Source organism: Palaemon carinicauda, chromosome 19, assembly GCF_036898095.1.
Source record: "Palaemon carinicauda isolate YSFRI2023 chromosome 19, ASM3689809v2, whole genome shotgun sequence".
In the NCBI taxonomy this organism is placed as follows: Eukaryota; Metazoa; Arthropoda; class Malacostraca; order Decapoda; family Palaemonidae; genus Palaemon; species Palaemon carinicauda.
In genome coordinates this window covers 102,106,115-102,117,092 of record NC_090743.1, presented here as the reverse complement: position 1 = coordinate 102,117,092, position 10,978 = coordinate 102,106,115, and the positions used below count along the sequence as shown (strand labels likewise).

Genomic DNA, 10,978 nt, shown 5'->3' with positions numbered 1-10,978 from the left:
AAAAAATGGAGAGACTAACTACAATTCGATGGGTCAAGAATTATTGGTGGTTGATAGTTGAACGGAAGGATGCAAGCACTGCAATAATTATAGATATAACTCATAGGTAGTCATTTGATGAAGTTTCCCGGCAATGTTCAGTCATGCACTAAAAGAAATTGCAGACATTACAGCTGACATTTTTTATTGTTTTATCGGGATGTTCCGGGATGTTCTTACTGCATAATGCGTATTCACCGTATAAATGTAATTATAAAGAGAAAATGGTTTCAGGTACATGTAAAATCCCTCTAAAGAGCTTAAAATTTCGTAGGCTTCCTGGGTGGGTGGGCGCCTTACAGAATTCCCAGGACCCCACCCTCCCTTTTGAACTAGCTGGCTTCGTGCTTGAATTATACTAAACTATGGAAGAAGAAATTCAATAGACGTCTATTTTTATATACTTTAATTTAGAATGCGTGTCAGCTGCTGACAAAGAAAAAAAGAACATGAAGAGAAAATTCAAACATTATTAAAAAAAAAAAAAAAACTTTACATTTATAATAACAGCCGCACTATTGTTGGATGGTTGTCGCTGTAATTGCCTATTGAGCAAATACATACCCAAGTGAAGAGGTTTCTTCGAAAAGCTCGAGTCTCAATCAAACACCCTTACTGAGACCAAGTGCTCGCCCCTCTCTCGCGGCCGACGAACGAGTGATTTCACGAACATTTCCGACTCTATTGACTTTATATCAAATTGAAATAATTTCAGATTATATTTTTACGCAATTGTGACGATTCCTTTGTTCAAATAAAACTTTAAGTGGTGAGAACGCCTCTCGACCTTACACGTGTATCAATAGTACATATCTGCACGATTTTACCATCGATATCTTCCAAGTCTTTTAAGAATCACCAAGTTACCATGAAATCAGCCAGGTTAGTCTTCAGAGTTTTCGCGGAAGTGTACGGGACTTTACCTTGCTCTTGTGTCACTGAATAGTCTCTTCTCATTTGTCCAAATGACTTAAAGCAGTGATTTAGTATACAGAAGTTCCTGTGTGGGGTTTGCTGTCCTCATGACTTTGAATGACTTTAATAGTGTTGATTGTTGATTCGATTCGTGGATTTTTTTTACTAATGGTATGCATTCATCATCATCATCATCTCTTCCTAAGCCTATTGACACAAAGGGTCTCGGTTAGATTTCGCCAGTCGTCTCTATCTTGAACTTTTTATTCAATACTTTTCCATTCATCATCTCCTTCACGCTTCATAGACCTCAGCCATGTCGGTCTGGGTCTACCAACTCTTCTAGCACTTTGTGGAGTCCAGCTGAACGTTTAATGAACGAATCTCTCTTGGGGGTGCGAAGAGCATGCTTAACCATATCCATCTGCCCCTCATCATGATCTCATCCACATATGGCACTCGATTAATCTAGCTTATAGTTTCATTTCTAATCCTGCCCTGCCACTTAACTCCCAATATCCTTCTGAGGGCTTTTTCTCAAATGTACCAAATCTATTGGAGATTGTTTCATTTTCATACCATAACTCATGTCCATTTTATATTTAAATTATTTATATGGATTTTTAAAAAGTGCAGGTCTGAAGTCAATAAAGATTCTTAGCTATTCATTCCACCAATTTTTACTTTAACGTGATGTTTGTGCCACGGCGAGGTCAAGGCCTCTCACTGTGAGGAGCTTGTATGTCTCGACAGTGTTGCCAGATGATCACTGAATAATTTCTGAGGAATTTCCAACAAAATTTCTGGATATTTCTTAAAAATTCTGACGTCTATTTTTATCATGGATTGATTATACAAAGGAAATACGAAAAGAATACAATTGCACAATAAGAGAGATCAACTATTTATTTATTTTCTTATACGAATTCAAAGAAAAATTCAATAATACTTATGAATCAAATTAGAAGTTTCACAAAAGTCAAACAAACTACAAAATTAATAACATACTACAAACACACATGTAAATAATTGTCAATTTCCTTTATCATTGAATTTTAATTTCTTTGACTGATTCAGAAAATGTACGTTATTTCAATAATATAGGCTTAATAAACATGGCAGAGGGTATTAAAAAATAGGTCTATAGAATAAAGAAGTCAATCCATGCACAGGTAAACTAGGTGTGGGCAGTGATTAGAGGGGTAAGCGTTAGGGGGGGGGGGAGGTGTAATTTGTGTGTAGTCAGAGAAAGTATGCTTTACCTAAGTTCACTATTCTTGATCATGTTAAAGAATATAATTACTATTTCAGAAAAATTAGTATTATAAGAGATTTTAATGATTGGATTTCGTGATAAAATACTTCCTGTGAGAAGGCTTTTAAGGAAAAAAACCGTTAAAAAAATTCCATATTAAAATTCTTCATGGTAAAATGAAATCACAAAATGTTCAAATAGACAACGTGCATGCATATAGATACATTTTTTATACGCAAGGCATTTAAACATAACTAAAAACTAGAATAAAATTATACAAATATGGTTGTTCACTAAAAAGTTGAGTAATCATGATTATTACATTTTACAACCTTTTAACTTTAATAATGACTTTCACTGTGGAAGTTTTATCCTTAATATTCTTATTATAAAGAAAATGTTCGACAACGAACAAAATAAGTGACTAACTTTGCCATATTTTAGATCTTTATCCCCGTGATAAAATTTTCAAAATTTTTCATATTCTTTGTGATTAGCAAATCCTTTTGATGACTTCACTAATGTAATTGCTCAGCTTATTATACCTGTGAAAGAATTATCTCCCTTTAATACATAAGACCAAGTTTTGGGTATTGAGGAAACTTATGGGCAATGAAGCAAGCGAAATAGTCTTCTTTACTTTAAGGGCTGGTTTTCCAGTCCTATAGAGCAGGGGAACCCAACTCTCTACGGGACCTCCACAGTCGTTTTATCATGTAAGTTCAAAATTATTCAACAATTCACATCGCGTATTGCTCGCTTACTGTAAAATCGTCACTATCGAAGCACTCGCATAATAAGAAAGTCTTCAGTTTCCTCTTGAAAGCATTGATATCTTCAATCATTCGGATCTCACTTGACCTTAGATGTCAGGATGCCTGAAAACTTTAAATCAATCAATCATATCTCACTTGGAAGCTTATTGTATAGTCTCGGGGCCGCATGATTAAAAGCTCTAGAGCCTACAGTAGACATATATCTACATTCCTATAGTTTGAAACCAACTGTAACTATTCTCATGTAAACTCGATTTGTTGGCTGTAAAATATGTAGCAATTTTCTTAGATATTTTGGACGACCGGTCCTGATAACTTGTTGGGTTATTGTACATATCAATTAAATTTTTGCCTTAAGAGGCAGCTAGTGTAAATCAGTTAGTATTATTAAGCGTGATCCTTTCTCTAGGTGGGACACCATTTATCAGTCTTGCTCCTCTGTTTATTATGTATTGTAATTTCTTCAAGTTGTACTTTTGGTAAATTGCAATTGTTGTTACAGTAGTAAATCCAGGTAATAACACAGTTCATCACAAGGTTCTTTACGGAATATTCATCCAGGTACTTGTTTTTTATAGAAGCAATGTTTCTGAAATGACAACCAGCAGTTTTTACTACATTATTTATTTGGGCATTAAAAGACAAGTTACAATCAAGAGATACACCTAGGTCACGAGAAAATTTTACCAGATATCGGGACAGAGTCGTTATATATGTTTATTTGAATATTACCCAAGTTTCTTACGCAGTTTTTCTCTCTCACCACCATAAACTGTTTTATTTTCATTTAATCTTAGTCGTTTGATTTTCATCCATTCCCTAACACTGTCAAGAATTCAGTTTAGAGTTTCATTTGTGTCGCTTATATAATTTATGGAGAGGTAAAATTGTGTATCTGCAAATAGTTTGAATTTCACACCATGCCTATGTAGTATTTGCGATAGACCAATAGTATAGATGCAGAATACAATTGGGCCCAGCGCACTCCCATGAGGTACCCCTCTGTTTAAAGATTCATATGATGAATAAGATTTTCTAATTTGCACTCAGTAATTTCTGCTAACCGAGTAGTCTTCCAGGTGTACGAAAGCTTGATCTTCAACACAGATGAACTGTAGATCATTTAGTAGGAGTTCATACACAACTGTATCAAAAGCAGCAATAACATCAAGTAATATTCAAATACCATATTTATTTTCCTACTTTGGCGGCTGTTTTTCCCACCCCATACAGCAGGGTAAGCCTACTCTCTACAGGACTTCCACTGTCATTTTATCTTGTTAACTCAGATTATTCAACATTTCATATCACGTATTGCTCATTTACTGTTAAATCGTCACTATCGAAGCACCCACAGAATAAGAAAGTCTCCAGTTCCCTTTTGAAAGCATTGGTATCTGCAATCATTCGGAACTCTCGTGGGAGCTTATTGTATAGTCTCGGAGCCACATAATTAAAGGCTCTAGAGCCTTCAATAGACATATATCTAGGTTTCATATATGTTCATGTATTTCCATGTCTACATATATATATATATATATATATATATATATATATATATATATATATATATATATATGTAAATATATTATCATCGTCATATCCTCCGCCTACGTTTATTGACCTAAAGAACCTTGGTTAGATTTCCCCAGTCCTCTCTTATCTTGTAAATATATATGCATATATAGTTTACATGTGTGTAAATGTCTACATGAGCGCCCATAAACACACACACACACACACATATATATATATATATATATATATATATATATATATATATTCCAGATGCTAGAAAGCTCATCTGTATTCCATTTTCAATTAATTCATTTTGGATACAACTCGTTTGAACATGGCTGATATGCATTCCGCCATTAAATATTCATTTGAATTGCACGGCGACTCTTCATTCAAAGTTGACACAGTTGATTTGTTTACATGCAATATTAATCAATTCTGAAAGGGACCCGCACGTTAGATCCAGCGGTATTGATTAATATTTCCATGACACCATAGACAGTCTGTATCGGTTTCAGTGTTTCAGTGATGTAATAGCGGTGGACGAACAGATAGCTTATTAATTATTCTCTCTCTCTCTCTCTCTCTCTCTGTCTCTCTCTCTCTCTCTCTCTCTCTCTCTCTCTCTCTCTGTGAATTGCTTTCTGGTACAGTCACTAAGTTCGTGGATGTCCGGGTGTTTGTGAGAGATTTTCATTTCATCCCTTTCTTGACGCCAGGTGTCTGGGACCGTAAAACCATTCAAATGTTCAACTATAGGTTGGTCGGTTTCGCGCACCCAGACACCTGTCGCCCAGAAAGGGGTGAGATGGAAATCTCTCTGAAACACCCGGAGATCCACCAATATGACTGACTGTACAACTATACTCATTAACAGAGAAACCCCTGTCTTAAAAGGCGTGGTATGAGCACGCTTCCTTAAAAACTCAGGAAGTTTTTCTTGATGTAAATACTAAACTCTGTACACAAATGTAAACAGAATTATACAAGTAGACTTTTATATGATTCTTGTTTTATATGACAGAGGTTTCCTTTTCAATATTAAGATATGTAATTTTTAAGTTTTGTTTCATTATTGTTTGTCCATTCTCGGTTAGTATCGCCAACATAGGCATAACCACAACAAAATATACTCACGTGCTTCTGTGTGAGGATTAAATAGAGAATTAATATACGAGTAACTTTAACAAAGTTATATTGCCTTTCGGCCTGGAATCTAGTTCTCTTACACATAACTGTTTTCTGGGTGTATTAAAATCCCTGGGATTTAAGTTATTGCGATATTTGTCTTTTAAGATAACTCGATTCATAGCCAGTGGTAAGATAAAATAATAAGACAAAACAATTTTTTTTGTGTTGCATTTCTTTGTGACTTTATCCAGTGGCATTTGTGTGATGAAGACAGTTTGAAACACTATATTCTGGAATAGTTGAAATATGAGGATAATATATATATATATATATATATATATATATATATATATATATATATATATATATATATATATATTATTAGTTTCCCAAAATTTTATATGTTCATTTGTTATAATTTTTGCTTTTTGTTTATTCTCTATGATTTTTATTAAAGATTTTATGAAGTGATAAGAGAAATCCGAGAAGGAAATAAGTCGTTAGTTACAGCAGTATAGGATAAGAAATTGTCCATTGAGTGTGAAATGGTGGTTGTTAGCAGATGATATGGCACTAATTGGTTATAGTGAAGAGAAACTTCAAAGAGCATTGAAAGAGTTTGAAAGTGTTTCCTGGAGGATGAGTAATAGAGATGAGAAGTGGTAAGTCGGTTAATAAGTGAAGTAAGGAAATTGGTAAAGTATTAAACACACACAATACTGTCTATGGAGGATGGTAAGGGGTTATATACAAATAAGTTAAGCGTGGATATTGAATGTAAATAAAAAAAAAAAAAAAAAAGAATAGCTAATCGGATGAACTCGTGTCAGGAAAAACTGCATTCGTCTCTCATGTCTTAGAATTTCATACCGTCATTAACTATATACCAAAGTACTAAGCTAATCTTATAAATCCGATTATTAGTCCCTCCACTAGGGACATTTTGTTTTGAAAGGTCCGTTGTTTCATTGTAGGTTAAAGTAAACATTGATTTATTAGGCCTTTGCACTTCGAGAAATAAAATCGTTGGTTTGTACCAACCGTGTGTCGCTCGATCGTACATAGTAACGACATTTCATTTTGTGTATATATTATGCTTGTATCTTTGCTCTCCCTTTGCACTGATAAGGACCTGAAATAACATGTCTGTTTTTCTCACTGTTAACTGGTGCGGTGTCGGTTGAACATGAAATGGCCTGTTATGCCTTTTGTGCCCTTTTTGCCTGGAGTTTATGTATACATAAACGGATGTTCTGTGATAAAGTCACTCGGTAGCTTTCATCCTTCCTTTGAGTAAAAACTTTCTCTCGGCTCGTCACATTGGTGACCCAGGAAGTCGACTTGCTCCTCCCACCTTCCAACCCCTCCCCTACACCCGCCCCTCCGTCATTGGTACTATGGCGCACTCCACGGAAGTTGGTGCCACCCAATTGAAACTTTCATCGTTCGCCAGCGGAGAGGAGTTTGCTTGGTTTCAGCGCGCAGAAGTCCAGTTCCATATCAAGGGCATGACCCGCTCAACCACCAAAGCAGATTATATTCTTGCGGCGATAAGCGAGGACGCCTTCCCGGAAATATCCGACTGGCTTTGTGAACAAAGAGACACCCCAATAGCGTATGATGCCTTCAAAACGTACCTTCTGCAGCACCACTCCCCATTGCCTGCTGCCTGTATAGCAAAGCTTTTTCAGCTCTCTTAACAACCATTGGGAGACCAAAGGGCTTCGCTCACCCTCTGGGAAATGACCAGTATCACTCGCCTGCAACCTGCCGCAGTCGGCTCTCCTCGTGAGGTGAACCTACTTTGTGCCGTTTGCGTAAGCCGTTTACCCGAACCTGTACGCGCTGCCATACCCAATGTCGATAGTTTACCCATAAAGGACTTGATGACCAAAGCCGATGCCCTTATGGACACCCACTTCATGAACTTCAAGACATCCATCAATGCCTCCACTCCAGTTGAAGAGGACACCTATTTAACGTCAACCGAAGCTGACGTGAATGCCGTAGGACACACGCCTATGAATGCCTTAGGACACACGCCTATGAATGCCTTAGGACACACGCCTATGAATGCCATAGGACACACATGCCTAACCTGTGTAGAGCCGGAGCGGCGACAAAGCCACCCATCATTCACCACTCACTCGTGCCCCAACCAACGACTTCTACAGCCACTCACTGCCGTCCATCGGCTGCAGTTTTGCTACTACCACTCCAGATTTGGAGCTGCCGCGAAGAAATGTACAGTATGTCCTTTTTTTTGGTGGGGGGAGCCATGTACCAACCGTGTGTCACACGATCGTACATAGTAACATTTCATTCTGTGTATATATTATGCTTGTATCTTTGCTCTCTCCTCGCACTGATAAGGACCTGAAATAACATGTCTGTTTTTCACACCGTTAACTGTTAACCGGTGCGGTGTCGGTTGCACATGAAATTGCCTGTTATGTCTTTTGTGCCCTTTTGGCCTGGAGTTTATGTATTTATAAAAGGATGTTCTCTAATAAAGTCACTCAGTTGTTTTCATCCGGCCTTTGAGTCGCAACCTTCTCTCAGAAAGTCAGAGGTTAAAAAAAATATTTTGCATTCAAGTTGAAGCTCCTCAAAAGTATAGCGAAGAGAAGTTGCAATAAATGAGATTCTCTCGCCTAATTTAAGCTCCTGGCTATTACATTGGTAACGTGTTCGGTTAGCATTCGCATGGCAGCAAATCGATCCCGAATCGGGACTGAGAGTTTAAGCTGTATATTGGAGAGGCCACTGCTGTGGTAGGGCACCACAGTGGTTGAGCTAACTGGGCTGATGTTCTGGTGAGCATCTATTCTGATGATATTAGAGCGGAAACCAGACACCTATATCTTTACCCTTTTCTGGTGATTTAGCAGTAACACCATTTAGATTTAATTATATTGCACATGAAAAGCCATTTATCACTGGTCTGAATGTCTTTAGAATTTTTGTTGTAAACAGCAATTGTTCTTGCCATCTCCTTGACTTTAAACTGTATTCTAACTAAGGTTTCATAAGTCAAGTACTTGTGCTTAGTTTATTGCTTTTTTTTAAGATAGCTTCTAGTTTTTCATAGACAATCTGTCTCTGTACTAATGGTGATATGATGTCTCTTTTTTTTCTCTATTTGGATACTAAAAGTGAGGTCATCTCTACAACACTTTATATTTTCATATTTGAGTATATTTTGCCTATGTTTGAAGGTTTGGGAAAGGATTTTCCTGGGATCTCTGAAAATCAAATTAATTTCAGCCTCGCCAGACTTTTTTTTTTTTTTTTTTTTTTATATAATTATAGTGGGTTAAAGCTACGTTTCCTCAGTAATGTTTGTTTCAACCATTCTTTTCTCCCAATTTTCTTTTAATCACGAAATACAAAATACATAATCCCCACTACAGTCATAATTTATAAATTAGTTCCTTTCCATTCGAATAGATATTTACTACCAAATAGAGAAATGAATTTATCTAACAAGATTTCTCGACAATGAATTGTGTGCTTGCAAGCATGCTGTTGAAAGCTCAGTCTGGATTTGCAGAATTTTAAGAAATTCTCATCCTCGGAAGATTTCATTCATCCCAGACTATACGATCATCCACGTTGTACAGTTGGCTTCCTTAATTCCGGTACACTTTTCGGGAAGCGAAGGACCCGTCAGAACACTGTACATTGAAGTAAGTAAAGCCGTGTTTATCGAAAGAGAAATGGTGGCAACGGTGCCCGTATACCAAAGTCGGTGAGCTTGTAAATACGTGATCAAAAGCATTTTTATTGATTCTACGAAGTGCCGTTATGCAAACAATAATTTTCTGTGCAGCACTTCAAAAAATATTCTTTTGATCACATGTTTCCAAACTTAGCGAGTTTGTTTTACTAGTACCGTTGCCAACAGAATCTCCTATGCTAACAGAGCAATGCCTGCTACAATGTACTGTACAGCTGTCAGAAATCTCCTTAACTCTTCCTGAAGTGTACCGGAATTAATGAAGCCATCGTGTACAAGATAAGCAGTCGATTCTAAAACTTCGACTTCTTCCTTGATAAGGTCAGGAACACATTTTTTTCTGTACGTTTTATTCGTGTTATTTATAAATTTTAGAAATTTGTTTGAAGCTATATTGATAAACTAGGAAATATATATTTTTTGAATTGTGCAAATGCATATATATTGAAGAGGCTTATCTAATTTTATATAGCATAGTTTATCTATTTATGTCTTTCTCCTTGCTGATCTTATTTCCCTGTTGGATTCTTTGAATTCCAGCATTTTACCTATCCATCAAGGCGTGCAGATTGACTGATGATGATTATTGGGATTTATGCAAAAATGATATTTAAAGTATATTATCAGAATAACCATTTTTAACCGGCGAAAAAGTAACCCGTGTTACAATTGGTGTTTATTAATGGTAGGTTACATATTCCAGTTAAAAATGTTTTCGGGTATTGCCTTCATTTTATGATGCAATAAATTTCAAGCTTCATTGGGTTTTTGGGTGGCATCATATTTATCTTCCAAAGTGATGTCAGTTGATCCTCCGTAGGTCCCCGTGAATAACGGTTATTGGTTTTATGTGTCCGCTGGAATTGTAGGGGACATTTGTTGTGCCTTTATAGTTTTATCAAACAAGGTAAGGCCATTGTTATTGTGTATTCTAAAATGTATTAGAATAAATGCCTTTATCCTTTGTACTGTAGGCTTTTCAACATGCAGTGCACTTGTTGCCTCCAATTATTATCCAATAAATCTTTTGTTGTGCCTTTGAACATAGCAATGAATAATACTAATGAATTTGGTTGCATAGTTACTACACTTCTTAGGAAACTACGTCTTTTGCCCACCGTAGGTGATTAGGATCCTGTTAAATTAGCCTTTCCCAGGAATTTATGAATCACTTTGATGTTTTAGTAGAGTATGATTTTAAGACATTGTCGATGTGTAAGTATATTTCTTCCGTCTCCCATTCCTCAGTGAAACGAAAGAATATTATGAAGTAAGAGATTTAGCGTCTGCGTCTTTTTGTTCCAGAGCTCGTTTATTGGCACTGAAAAGGTCAGACGATGAATCCTGTTTTGTAGGTCATGATGCTTTGGAAGTATTTGACACCTTTTGTTGTGAAAGATCCTTTCTGAAAATAAGTTTTGTTTCGACTTTTTGTTTTGCATTTAGTAATAGAAATCCAGTTCAAAGCTCTTCTTTTATGCAACTAAATTATTTTTTATCTCTAGTGAAAACTAGTGATTTAATGGACTGCTTCCCTGCACTCACTTTCTTCAATACTACAGCATATTGTGCGTCTTTTAGAGTTAAACAGTTGTAATATTTAAT

At 36.3% G+C, this 10,978-nt stretch overlaps 1 long non-coding RNA gene across 2 annotated transcripts in view; it reads left to right on the top strand.

Annotated features, from left to right (window-relative positions):
• The first annotated feature begins 688 nt into the window (after positions 1-688).
• Positions 689-10,978, top strand: part of LOC137658296 (uncharacterized) — a 467,487-nt gene continuing 457,197 nt past the window's right edge. For both annotated transcript variants that reach the window (XR_011047313.1, XR_011047312.1), the window contains exon 1: positions 689-921. This is a non-coding gene — a long non-coding RNA (uncharacterized lncRNA). The remainder of the gene's footprint in view (positions 922-10,978) is intronic.